The sequence below is a fragment of the Sipha flava genome, unplaced genomic scaffold, assembly GCF_003268045.1.
Source record: "Sipha flava isolate LNK unplaced genomic scaffold, YSA_version1 212_pilon_pilon, whole genome shotgun sequence".
Classification (NCBI taxonomy): Eukaryota; Metazoa; Arthropoda; class Insecta; order Hemiptera; family Aphididae; genus Sipha; species Sipha flava.
In genome coordinates this window covers 34,714-50,213 of record NW_020272825.1, presented here as the reverse complement: position 1 = coordinate 50,213, position 15,500 = coordinate 34,714, and the positions used below count along the sequence as shown (strand labels likewise).

The following is a 15,500-nucleotide window of genomic DNA, read 5'->3' as shown; positions in this document are numbered from 1 at the left end:
AGATCAATGCGCCGACATAGTGAATCGTTTATTAAAATTCTGTTTAATTTACATGGACGGTGAACAAAATGCAAAAAACTTCTACTAAGATCGCGATTCGAACCTTCTCACCGCTAATAATCATCTATTTCAATATTACGTATTATTATTTTATTTTTTTTTTTAACGTATTTTTACACCATTGCGATCAGAAGGGTTTATCCGATAATCGCAATCGTATGATATTTCTACAAGAGAATGTTGTATTGTTGATACCATGGAGGGGATCATTTTACGAATTTTCCGATTGTTTACTGAATAATTGTGAAAAATGGCAAAATGTACGACAAACTAGTTTCCGACAAAATCTAATTTATGTTCTCAAAAAACACTAAACGCAGAGATTTGATATTTTCACTGAATACATCTTATCACTGTTTGCTGTAAATAGTTTAAACACTTGATCTTAATCTTAAACAAAAAAAAATTGTATTATCATTTCAATATTATATTTTGTCTGAAATCATGAAAATCAATTACATTTTTACAATAGAAATTTCATAAAATTCTCAACTCTTTTACTTGAAAATTGGGTACAAACATTTTCATAAGATTCTTTTAGATGGAAAAGAAAAAAAATCTACTGGAAAGTCACAAAAATGTTTTGTAAACATAACAAAATGAAATCATGTCGAAATAGGATATTTCAATAGGTTTCCATTAAACGATATTAGTTATTTAGTTAAAGACGGTTCACAGTTCCCAAATATTTTAATGCAATTTGTACTGCTTATAGACGTTTGAAATTATCGAACTTCCTAAATTTTAGGTACCAATGCAACAATAGAATTTACCCATCTCGGTATCTCACTCAATTGTGGAGTAAACATTTTTTTCTTCGCTTGACACTGTCCATTGTACATAATGTTTAGCCTATGCATTAAAATAAATATCCATGGCTTTAAAAACTTCGATATTGAACATAATGCCCGATTAGTATTTACAATGATAATTTTTTTACGTAGACCTTATTATCGTATTATTTTATGATATTTTATAAAAGACAATTGACTGTAAATTTCTACAAAATAGTTGTTCTACTATATAATTTATTATTTGTAACATAATTGTTGTTGTAGATACATAATATAATTTGCCAACGATGGCTTTTTTCTATTTTGTATCTCCAAGATTTTTTCCTTCCTTAAGCCTTGAACTATTTTTTTTAAATGACAACACTCATTTCCAACAACTACGTAATTCGAGGTGAAATATTTTTTTCTGAAAATAAGGGTCTTTGTTTAAAATATCTAGTGTAATAAAGACCACGGAGGGACAAAAAAGTAGAAAATACATAATTTTTTATTTTTAATTATTTCTCTCTGGAAAACAAACGAACGGTATATATTTTCAAACGTCGGATTATAAAATTAGTATACGTCTGATTAATGAGCATTTTTTAGAATAAACATAAACCTTAACTCGTTGATATATGATGATACGCACTGCGTTATGAAGTATAATGTTTTCTAAAATATAAAAGACACTAAATGTTTTAGTTTTATGCCTAACAGACATCTTCTGTTATGAATAAATAATTAAATGTTCTGGTTGTATATTATAGAAGTACCTGATAAATTAATTACAATGTATGAAATCGAATGGAAATAAAAATGTTGATCGCTAATGTATGTTTATGATATGGAATATCGTTTAAGATTTTATTAAATCCAAAGTGATTGACTCCGTCATATTCTTTAGTTATATGCACATGCAATTATAGGTGTAATATGATATACTATGCATTAGTCTATTTTAATCTTTTCAGACCCCAGGGTCACTATAGTGTAGCTTATTTTCAATAATTCATTACGTAACATCTTGTCAATATATAATTAATATATGTATACAGGCCCTATTTAAAAAAATTGACGCCCCTAGGCATATAATTTATGCCCCCCCTCAAAAAAAAAAAAATAAACTAAATAATAATAATATAACAATTATTAATTTGTCCATAATTGAGATTCTTTATTATTAAAATATACCTTATAAATGAAAATCGTTTAATACTTTTTTTAATTAACAAATTATAATATAATAAAAATACAATTTTTTTTTTTAATTTACATATTATAACATAATAAAACATACCATTTTCTTTTTTTTATTGTTTTATTTTTTTTTTCATTAGGTACATCATTTTTAAAATTAATTTTGCTAAAATATTTTGCCGTCCCTGAGACTTAACGTCCCCGGGCATGTGACTACCCGTGCCTCACCCTAAATACAAGCCTGTATGTATAGTATACATGAAATAGTCAATATGTAAGCATATCGAATAAATTAATACAAAACAACTAGAATATATTAAGTACCATCTTTCAAAATTATAAAAAGACGAAAAATTCCAATTTGGTAGTTTTTTTATCAGAAGATTTTTTTTTTTTACATATTAAATCGAATATTTATCTAGTCATAATTATTTTTAGTGACAACTGTATGTGTATTATGTATGTTAACAACATTGTGACTCAATGGTGCCTGGTTCACGAAGATACTTAGCTTTGTGGCCAGTTAAAAATTTCTAAAATAAGATATTAAAAAAAAAAAAAAAAAAAAAAAAAAAAAAAAAATGTAACATTGTTTTGAATACAATTATAATCTTACTTATAAACTTGTAAAGATTATTTTTAGTATGACATTTTCATTTTACAGCGGCGTTTTGAACTAATTTTTGGTGAGGAGCAAAAAGTAAAAAATATACCCACCCCCAACTTTTATCCATCATAACGGCATTTCCACCACAACGAAAAATTTAAAATTTACAAAATACACATATATTAGTAGAGATATTTGTATAATCGGATGTACCTATTCAATTAGTTAATTCATTACACACATTAATTATCTTGTATCATGATCTATGTAGTGTACATAGGTGTAACGATGTTGAACGTCGTATATTGTCTTGAAATGCCTAGTATTTTATTTCTGTAACTTTTTGAAATTTGTATAAAATACTGTTGGCTGTGGGGACGCCAAGGATTTCACATTATTGTTATACCGTGCGGGCACCTGGTGATCGCGGTCGTTGAACAAATTTTCAAAAACCATTCATCTGTTTTTTTCCTAATAATCCACTGTAACTGACCGACAACAAAAATTTGCATCGACAGGCTGTTGTTTTCAGCGTACTAATTTACTATTATGTTTTTGAGGCTTTATGCTGTAGGGTGTGGTGTAGGTTTCATATGTAAGGTATATATTATATTTCTATTTTGGGATAAACGAAATTAAAGTTTCAAATCGATATAATTCATATCGTATTTCTCACATGGCCATATAATTTGTAACTGATGAAAAATAACATATTAAGTACAAATATAAATGTTATGTTTTATTAATTTTCATTTTAAATATTATCTTAATTTTTTGATAAATTGCTACATTTTACACTATTTTATGTTAATGATGTTAGTCTTAAAATGAATTGTAAAATATAATTTGTCTCATAATTTGAAATTCACCAGAATAAGAAGAATTGGTCTTCAACTCAATTAGTTCAATTAAGCCGAAGAGAAGTATTTATATCGTTTTCTTAAGTATTAAATTAATTTTTAAATAAGTACAAAGACTTTTCATGCAAGTATGCAGTTATGAAAAATCGTATTAAAATTTTTTTTAAATGTACATAAGTAAATTGGTAGGACATAATGATTGAGTTTGAATCTTAAACGATAGGTAGTTATGAAAATTTCCAAAGTTACTACAATCGATCTAATTAATATATAATTATAATTGTGGTTATACGTGTTTTTGTATTTAGTAGTCCGTTCAAAGATAATTGTTGACAAAAGCAGCGTTTCTTAAACTTTTTTATCCGTAGAACCCTTTTGATGTCTAAATTGATTGTGGAACTCCTACTTATTTTTCAATTTTTTAGCTTATTTTAGGATTTTTTGTAAATAAATTATAATCATATAATAATATTGTTTTAAAGGTATTTAATTCAAAAAATATATTAAATTAAAAATTAAAATAATAATAATTGTATACATATATAATAATACTTTAATTAGATTAAATCTAAATTTAGACTGTTCCATATGGCTTATACATTGTTATTTAATACACAAAGGCTTTTTTTTATAATGCAAACATTTTTTCACCATTACTAATCTTTAGTTGGAAATTTTAAAGTAATTTTTTTAAAAATTTTTAAAATATTACTTAAGCTACGCGGAACCCTAGGATTCCGCAGATTACAGCTTAAGAAACGCTGGACTAGACGGTCACTACTTCCTACATAATTTAGAAATTAAACAACGTGCAGAAAGATAAAAACGAATTGAACGCAACGCTCTAAAATCAATATCTAACGGACCAACCTATAAGTAAACGTAAACTGTAATCAAATTTAATATCGAATAATCGAATTCCAAAGAGCAATTAAAAAAATAAAAAAATAAATGTAATCACCAGAGTTCAATAATTATAGGTTTCCGTTGAATTTCGATTATATTATAATATGACAATTTTAAAAAATTGTTTATTTTTCGAACAAATACATTTGGGTACGATTTGATGAAAATAATTTTCCACGAATATTTAAGAGCGATGGCAGATAATTCAATAATCCTAGTTAGTTAATAAACGTAATAATTAATGGTCCAACGTTATTTTTTATTTTTACTCAAATCATTCAAACATTATTGCATTACAGTTAATTATTATTTACAGGTAATACTTGACATATTTCCAAGCGTATTAAGCGAGCAACAGATATGCTGCCATTATAAGAAAATGTATATTTAGTTTGTAATCACAAAGAAGCAGTAAACATTCCGACCATGATAAACATTGACATTTAATTACGATTTTGATTTCAAAGAATAAAGTTTTCTTCGTTTATCGTCATAAAATATACAAAATTGAATACAAAGTTTTTACTTTATTCCGGTTAAACTTCAGACCCGATTTATGATAGTCCAGACCAAAGGCAAAAAGGGTTCAATTTTATACTTCTTCATCCCCGAGAAATATTGTTTGATATTAAATATATAATAAAATTAAAATTTATCTCGACAATTATTTTATTATTAAATTGTTTTCCCCATAATAAGTTGTAACATATAAAAAACACAAAGCATAATCAATAGCTCGAGAGCTTCTAGAATTCAAAGAATTTTCTAGTAGAAAATATGCAAACCAAACTTGATATAATAATTTACTAGGATTGTTAATTTAAAAGAACCAATCATCTGCAATAAATATTAATTTTTAGTTTGTCTCACTTCAATTATTCTGATAATAACGGCTTTCCGAAGTCTGCCTGTGTGAACTGTTATATGCATATCATTCTAAACCGTTTTTGCAAATAAATACGAAGTATAAACATTTCATCTTTGAATGATTATATTTGTATTAAGATTAGTTATAAAAAACAAAAAATAATACTTGTTTGTTAAAAATAAATACATTTCAATAGAAACTGTATTTGAATTGTAATTTATAAATCAATTTAAATGTTCACAAACACGTGAAAATCAAGTGAAACTAGAACTAATATAGAACGAACTATAACTAAAATAGCTATTAGTTGTCTCGTACTCCGAAAAAGAAAATTACTTCGACCTTCGATTATGTAATCTCAATGTTTTATTTGTACAATATATTTTTTTTCGAAAGAGGACAGACAATAATACTTGAAAATCGTTTAAAGTTTCAAATATATTTTATGTTGTTATGCATACGCTGAATTAGATAGTAGTACACTCAGGAAATCATTAAAATTCTTATACATGAGGTTTTGTCCAGCTGAGCTTAGATGATAAATAAAAATTAAAAAACCGGCCGAGTACAAAAGTTGAGTAAGATACAGAAGGATTGGGGTTTACATGAAATCTTGGGAGTGACTCAAAATAAAAGCAATGATAAACCGTAGTATTCGAAGAAGGATTCTAGCAAAGTTTTTGTTTTCTACAATATCGATATATAACCATGTTCAGTGGCGTATTTTTGATAAGGCGGGGTTTTCGGGTTTTTACTTCTGAAGAAAAAAAGGTTCGAAATTCATAAGGATTTGCTTCGAAAGTATAGAGAAAGTGAACATTAATTTATATCATGTAGTTGTAAATAACTCATCATTTTTATTTGGGATAGTATAATTATTAATTTATATCATACATGTGTATTTATAATATTATAGAATCATTTGTTTTTTATAAAAATGTTAAACCTCCCTACCACCAAAAAATTTAAGAATACGTCACTGTCCAAATTAATGGTAAAAAATTGGTTCTTATTTAAAACATTATGTACTGCGTCTACTGTCAGCAATTAAACAATGTATTCAAATATATAAAACTAATACAAATATTTATTTGATGAAAATATAAGTAAAAAATGGAAATACAAATTGTATAAGTTCAGGGCACCCGGAAATTGGGCCACAATTAACATTTTTTCAAAAAGGTATACGGTAATTGGGCCATTACAGTTTTACATTTATAACAGGTAGACCCGGTGATTGGGCCAATATTTTCAACTATTTTTTATTATTGTATCCAGTAATTGGGCCACTACTAAATTAACCCTTTCAGGCCCATAATATTTTGGTTAGAAATTTTTTTTTATTATATGCTTTAATATGGTTTAATTAAGGTTTTTTATGAGTTTTATAATTATTGAATTTTTTTTACCAAGTTATAAGTAGGTACTCTGTACTTTAATCAAGCGTCATAATTTCTTATAGTTATGGTACACTACAGTGTACTTTGAGTCTGAGAGGGTTAATATGTCATATATAAATATGGCTACAATACCTAACAGTGTACACAAAACTTTAATCGAAGCGACCGTGTATCTTATCAAAATGTAATTAAATAATATAGAATTATCAGAGACTGCCAGAGTCTCATCAAAAGTATTATATTTTTTATATTATATTACATTTGTGAATCCTGCGTATGATATAATTAAAAAAATAATTATTGTATTTAATGCTTTATAAAAATAATTATTAGTTAATAAGCGTTGTATATTCGTATATTTTTATGCTATTCATTCAATACCCAATCTTCAGGTACACTTTAAAAATATAGTTTAATTTGTGGCCCGATCTCCGGGTAGTAAAATGTAAACAAATATTTTGTACGAAGCAGGTACATAAAATATGGCCCAATTACTGACCGCCCCAAGTTCATACTCTCACCTTTAAAATGGGATAATGTTTTTTTAAACAATATTTTGAACAGCATATGAATGGGTAAAAATTTTTAGAAATGTAAGTTATACATTTTATAACTTTAAATATAAAAAACATCATCACTAAATATTTACAAAAATAATACTATTTTGTATGTTTTAAAGTTCTAATTACTAAATTAAAAGTACCTAGTAACTAACGAATTTTTTTAATACTTAAGTTGCAAGTTAAATTACATACGTTGTGAAATAGATGATAAAAAAATTAATTTTCAAAATTTTATATCGAGCCAAAAATAGCAGTTTTTTTAAGCTATAGTTTATTAACTTGTCACTACATATCATTGAAATATGTTGTTGGTAAAATTCGTAAGTTTTTTTTCTTTTTTTTAAATTGTCAATTACACAAATTATAAAAATTGTGACAAGCAGATGTATTATTTTGTTTTAAATACGAATATTTTCATAGGTTTTTTTTTTTTTTTTTAGTAAATTTAAAAGGAAGTTGACCTCTCTGTATTATAAATTATTATACATAAAATTTTTATTCAAAAAATGGGATGGAATTAAACTTTTTGACAATTTTTTTCTGTTAAAAAAATGTATAAAGACACTGAAGGGGACTTATAAAACTAATAAATAAAAACATAAAGTTTTTGTCGTAAAATTAATAAAATTCCTCCTATTCATTCGAGATCTTATATATTATCTGATCGACGGATAAATAATTCATTATTTTAATTACAATTTTTTTATTTATTCTTATAATCATGTTTCTTTCATGTTCATTATCTGATTAAAATTAAAATCAAATAAAATGTTTAACTCATTATTTTATCGAATATTTTAGCATATTAATACAAAATTATAATTATTATGCATAATATAATCATAAAAATTTTACATTTTTAATTTTTTCGATTCACCTCAGCTTACATTCTAAGATTGATTATCAATAATTATGCTAATCAGATACGGGTATCAAACTAAGCTTAACGTGTAATATTATAACTGTCACAGTTTTTAATATTCTATTAAATAATTAACAAATGCGATCGAATACGTTTTCTTCCAGCGTATACGACAATTTCAGATCGACTCAACTTCACATACAAGTGAAATGTATTCATATGTATTATACAATGAAAGTCAATATAATGTGCTTTTGCGTCACGTGCCTAAATCATAAAAAAGCTGTTATAAAGATTGTCACAACGAAGTGCGCACTCTGTTATTTAAACGTATCGACTTAAAATACTACCGGATTCGTATAATTTGTACGCAGACAACGTTTATGGAATAAACTTCCGATTATTATATAAATTAAGTACTTCGAAATCGCGCCTGTGTTTAATAACGTAATAATCTTTTTGTGTCTCCCTTCTGCGCGGAGATGTATCACTCTTTAAACGTTTTATAGATCTTGGTCTTCTTAATTCGTCAGTATTATAAAGTCGTAGTACACATAATGAATACACAACGACGGACTATGTTATTGTTATTACTTTTTAACAAGCCTGGGCAAGTTATTATATAACTTTATATATATATATATATATGATATTATATAACTTTATATATATATATGATATTATATATGATATTTTATATATGATATTTTTTAACTCAGTTAAGTAAACTGAGTTCACTTTCAACGAAGTTAAAAATTAAGTTAAACAATTTTGTTAGCTTAACTTAACTTCAATTGATAAGTTAAGTTAATTAAAAAAAAAAAATTACAGTAAGTGTTGATATAAATTATATATATATATATAAATTTACAACAGATCTTAATTATAATTATTAAATTAAAAAGATAATGAAAATGCATAAATAAATCTCATTTTAGAATATTTTTTATTTAACCCTAATTAGACTAAAAAAATATACATTTCTTCGTTGGAATTGTTTTAATTTACTCAAATATCAGATTTACAGTAAAGAATATGGTATTTTATTCATTTTTTATACAAATCACATTTGAAAAATATATATATTTTTTTTATTTTTTTTTATTTGAAATAAACAATCTATACAATTTATGCACAATAAGCTTATATGATAAGAGTATAATGATAACATGACAGGTGTGATTTAAGCAACCACCCATTAGTGGATCTTCAAATCTTCATGCCAGACACGATCCAAGGCTTGTGATACATCTAAGAAAATGCAAGAGCAATAAAGTTTTTTTTTCCAGAGATGTAGTGATAGCATTAACAACTCGGTGAACTTGATGTATCGTGCTGTGAGAGTTGCGGAACCCAAACTGAGTATTTGGGAGTATGTTGTTGGAGATAATATGCGGTAATAAGCGTTTTAAGATAAGCCTTTCCAGAATTTTTGAGAGGAAGGGCAAGAGGCTAATAGGTCTGAATGAAGTAGAAGAGGCTTGTCAGGCTTAGGGAAAATAATTATCTTGGAGAATTTCCATAAGATTGGAAAATAAGACAATCTGAGAACAGCGTTAAATATATAAGTTATAAGAACTATGGCTTTTTTGGGGAGGCATCTCGAACTTCGGCCGTAACGAGATCAAAGCCAGGAGTTTTTCTTAGTGAATATTTTTGTATTGTTTGTTTAATTTCATTAGGGGTAAAGAATTTTTCTGGAGGATTAATCGGAGGAAGAATGTTTAGAAAAGTAGTAATCTCATTAATCTGTTGTGGTATGAATATGTCATGATGCGGTTGAAACGTTTCATGTAGATGAGTTTTGAATAATTCAGCTTTATCGAAGTCTGAAAAGGCATATGAATTATCAGGTTTAATTAATGGGCTTAAGGGAGTTTTATATTGAGGTATTTTTTTTTGTTTCTTTCCATAAGCTACCATCTAATGAAGAAATACTTGTTAGTTTTTGTTCGAAGATATTATCTTTTAGCTCAGCCAAAGTCTTTTTTAAATAGTTAGCTAGCCTATTATATGAGCTTTTATGAGAAGGAAGCCGTGTGGATTGATAGAGTGCTCTAGCTCTTCGCTTTTCAACAATTAGTGAACGCACTTGTTCAGAAAGAAATTTAATGGGTAATTGTGAGAAGAAGTTTTTGAGTTACTTATGGTGTTCGATAAGCTAGCCGCCGAGTGGATGAGGATGGTCAAGTTATTAACTACCTCATCGACGTCATGTTTCGATTTTAGCTTAATTTTCAGATTTATGTTTTGATTTATGATATTGTGAAATTTATGACGATTAGTCATCGGTGAAAAAATAGAAGGTCTATCGTTGAGTAACTGAGATGAAGCATTGATAATTAGGATAACGGACGAATGGTCAGACTTTAAATTAAGACTATTGTTTACCGTGCAATATAAATTACTGGGAATTTTTACAACAAATATATCTAAAATATCTGGCTTTTTCCTTAAGAAAGTAGGCCAGTAGGTTGGCTCAGGGGGAGAAAGAATTTTATATTTATTTATATTAACCAGGTTATAAGGTAGGTTGCCGCGAGGGTTAGTTACACGGCATCCCCAACTTTGGTGTTTGGAATTGTAGTCGTCGCCTATTATAAAATTTGTGGACATAGTGTTAAAGTAGTTAGATAAATCTGCATTAGATAAATTGTGCCTAGGAGGACTATAGATAGCAGCGATAGCAAAAGGTATATTATTTAATGTAATTGAGATGCACAAGATTGAATATAATCTTGAGAGAAATTGGTAAGTGGGTGGAATTTTAGTTTGGATTTTATAAGTATAGCTACACCATCACGAGTTGGAATAGAGGTGTAACAGTACTTGGTAAAATGGGTTTCGGTGATTAAGGCAATGTCAATGCGTTTATCGTATAGCACATTGTGTAATTCATTAACATAATTTTTTAGACCGATAGCATTAAATAATATGATTGATTCGTGTAAGGATTGTGTTTCATTTATTTTGACTTAGAAGGAATGAAATTACTTGTTACAAGAAATTTAAGCTCGTCGATAAAGGATGTAAGGACTTTGGTTATATCTGGAGAGGGTGGAGGTGGTGATTGGGGCGATTGATTGAATGTGGCCTGAGTGTATGTATACGAAGAGTTGGGTACATTTTTATTAGTCAATTAGGGTAATGGGTGGCTTGATTTTACATTCAAATTATTAGAATTAGACTTTATAATATCATGTAAAAATTTACTTTTTGTATTAGTTGATTTTCGATGTTGTAGTTCCTTATAAATAGTGCATCCACGATAATTGACCGCATGGTCCTCTGAGAATAACACACATTTGGCAGGTGTGTCACGTGTTTTGGTGCATTCCGAGGAAGCAGGATTGGCACTGCAACGAATACAGCGGGTAGGGTATCCGCAAGAAGTTCTCGTGTGACCACATTCTTGACAATTGAGACATTAACTTATTATCTTAGCTTTCTAGGATTCTTCGACTTTGACTTTCGTGTGTAGCAAGGAGGAAAGTTGGAAGATATCATTCGAGTAGATGGTTGGTTCGAGGTCAATAAAGAATAAGGGTAGTGGGCATTTGGTTATCTTGTGAAGGACGTTGGTGAACTTCCTCACCTCGAATAGGTGCAGCTCAAGTTCGTTTTTAATAAAATCAGTGGATGTGGACGGGTGTAAATTCCGGATAACGGCTCAAGTGGGTTTGTCTTCCTTTAATTGATATGTGTGAAATTGGGCTTCCTCGATCTTTAAGAAATGGATCAGAGCTCTGTAGGATACTGGATTAACAGTTTGAATTTTTAGGCATTCTGACAAGGACTTACAAAAAAAGTTATCTACCCCAATTAGCTCTATTAAATATGAGCATAGGTCTGAGAAATTTATTATTCCTTTCACGAAAATTGGAGGGGGAGGTTTAATTTTGTCTATAATGATATTTGGATTTTCATCTGTGGAATTATCAGGGGGAGCGTTATCAATATTGTTTGGTGTTAATACGTCGAAGCGATTTGCAGTTACGAATAACTTTTTTTTATTCTGATTCTTATTTAAATTTGGAGAGAGATCCGAAGAACTCTGATTGGAGGAAGTTGACAAATTCCTTTTGTTGATTTTTGTTGACCAACCATCATTTTAGGAATCGAAATCAAATACTGAATCATTATTGGTGGTCGAATTTCCAGAGCTGTCTGTATAGTGGTTTTGGTTTGACTAGAATTATTTATACCTATTGCGTTCGGTGAAGCATTAGAAGTATTATTATTTTTCGTCATAGTTCTTAAGAGTAAAGATCTAACAACAGCGATAGTGCGACGACTTGTTATCGCACTTATTAATTACGTTAATTACGTTAAAACTTAATTTTTGAAAAGCACGAGCATCGGCGTACTTACAGGTTCGATTTTATTTAGGTTGAATTCGATTCGGCGATAGCAATGTTTGCGTATTAATTTTTACAAAATCGGTTGCTAAGAACGAAAACGCTAGCGCATTTTTAATGGAATACAAATGAGACGTGCGTGTCGTGCGAAGTACAAATCAGGACTGAAAAATATAATTAAAAAAGTATTATTTTTAATGTTCAATAATAGTATGAAAACTAAAAAGAATTACTGAAGCTGAAAATTTTACTATAAAATTATATAGATGATACAATAGTTACAAAACATTAAAATAAATTTATAATATTTATTGACTTAATTAAAATAAAAACAAATAAGATAGTACAATGAATAGGGTCAATCAAGATATCTATTAAATCTCAATATGAGAGTCATCTCAACATTTTGGTCAGCTATTAATAATATAACAATATATTACCTAAATTAATTTATTCACTATTTCATCATACTAAAATATTTCTAAGATTAATAGAACTTACTTGGATAGTTATTATTAGGGATCGGAAGTTGTTGCATTTGCATGATTTTTTTGAACCATTAGATTTATTTCTAAGTAAGCTAGAAATTCATTCCAAGACACTACGAAAAACATATCAAAAGTTTTTAGTGCATATTTTTGCATATTTAGTGATTTTTAGATTTTAGAGCATATTTCTTAATTTTACAATTTTTTAAAGCATATTTTATAATTTAGGGAGATTAGGAGATTCAACATGAAAATTTGTAAATAAAAAAATAAATACATTCATATTCAGAGACCTTACTAGATATTCTTGTATCGTATTATTCAAATTTCCATTTGACATTAAAAACTGTTTTTCCCCTATCGGTTAATATGATATAATATTAATATATATACATAAATTACAACTACAGATAGCTTTATCTAAAATAGAATATTATACAAATCTAAAATAGAAACAGCTGCTATCGAAGTACGACGATTTTCTATAAATACTTTTATAGGAAAATAACTCAATGATTATTGACTATTGTTAATGGCATTTATAGACCTACCGCTTAGATATTTTTGTCAGTTCCGGCTTATACGTCCGTGTTATCTGTTGTAGTTAGTAGTTCTATGCGTCGTTCTTGTTTCAATTACCTACTTATATTATTTTTATTTCATAATGCCGAAAACCAAACAATCTGCGAAAAATCGTTTGAATAGTTTTGTTTTGGAATATGGTACGGATATATTCAAAACCGACGGAAGTATTTTATTCTGTAAGTTATGTGAAATGAAAGTTAACAGTGATCGAAAATTTGTGGTCACTCAACACGTTAACACTGAGAAACATAAACGAGCAATTATTAGAAAAAACGAAAAAAAACACAAATTCTGAAATTCAACAGCTAGTAACTAATACTCCGAAAAAGTGTCTTTTTTCACACGATTTGTGTAAAGCATTATTGTCAGCAAACATACCACTTTACAAAATAAGTAATCCTTAATTAAAAAATTTTTTAGAAAAGTATACGTCAAGAGAAATTCCTAGTGACTCGACACTACGCAAAACTTATGTCGATGACATATACGAAGAAACTATAAAAATATAAGAGAACAAATTAAAGGAAATAAAATATGAGTGTCTATCGACGAAACAACAGACTCTGAAGGCAGATATGTAGCTAACGTTATAATAGGAACTTTAAATACTGACGCACCGGGAAAAACTTATTTGCTAACAACCGAAGTTTTGGAAAAAGCAAATAATTCAACGATAGTTAAACTTTTTGATCATTCAATGTTCGTCCTCTGGCCAAACGGAATTCGTCATGATGACGTCCTATTGTTTGTGACCGATGCCGCACCATACATGGTGAAAGCTGGGCGAATACTTCAACCACTGTACTCTAAAATGATACACTTAACATGTCTCGCACACGGTATCCATAGAGTAGCCGAAAGTATACGGGAAAAGTTTAAGAAAGTTGATAAACTTATTTCCAGGGTTAAACAGGTGTTCTTAAAAGCGCCTTCACGTGTTTTAGTGTTTAAAAGTGAAGCACCAGCCATACCACTTCCACCAGAGCCAATACTAACTAGATGGGGTACATGGATAATGGCAGCTTCCTATTACTGCAAATATTACAAGGATATACGTAGAGTATTACTAAGTATAAATTCTGAAGATGCAATTTCTGTTAAAGAAGCTCAACAGTTAATTCAAGATCCCAATATGGAAGCTAATTTAATATACATACATTCAAATTTTGGATTTATACCGGAATATATTACGAAACTTGAAACACAATATATTTCACTATCCGAAGCATTATCTGCTGTTAAATATGTCCAAAATAAATTAAACGACTGTGAGGGTGAAATTGGTGTTGCGGTATTTCAAAAATTCAATAATATATTGGAGAAAAATTGTGGATTTAAAACGATACTTAATATTTCAAAAATATTAAGTGGACAAGAAAGTTCAAAGGAAGGTCTTCCTGATGATTTGACCGGTGACGATATTACTTCAAATATGCGCCGATTACGTCAACTGATGTTGAACGTAGTTTTTCAAGGTACAAAACTTTGCTCGTGGATAATCGGCGATCTTTCAATTTTGAAAACATTAAAAAAAGTTTAGTGGTCCAATGTAACACTTTGGAAGGTAAGAACAAAATTATATCCAATGCATTTTAATTATTAATTAAAATACTTTTTAATTAGGCATGTACCTGGTGGTTTTTCTAATTTAGTAATTTGTGTTATGTATTTCAGGTATATAAATATAACTCGACAGAAGTGCATTTTTTTACTCAAGGAACATTTTTAATTTTTAAAGCGATTTTTTTATTATTTTTTTATTTAAATTATGATTAAAAAACATAAATAAAAATAACTTTTATTACTTTGCTTTTTTTTTATTAACAAATTTAAAAAAATATTTGTGCTAATGAAAATGTTGTGTAAAATAATTAAATATAAGTGCATATTTTTAGAGCATATTTGTACTTTTTTAAGCGCATAAGTGCATGCATATTTAGTACTTTTTAAGTGCATTAAGTTCCAAGCCC

The 15,500-nt window shown here is 28.2% G+C and overlaps 1 pseudogene; it reads left to right on the top strand.

Annotated features, from left to right (window-relative positions):
* The window catches only part of LOC112682839, a 54,698-nt pseudogene extending 39,455 nt beyond the window's left edge, over positions 1-15,243 (top strand).
* Positions 15,244-15,500: the final 257 nt, after the last annotated feature.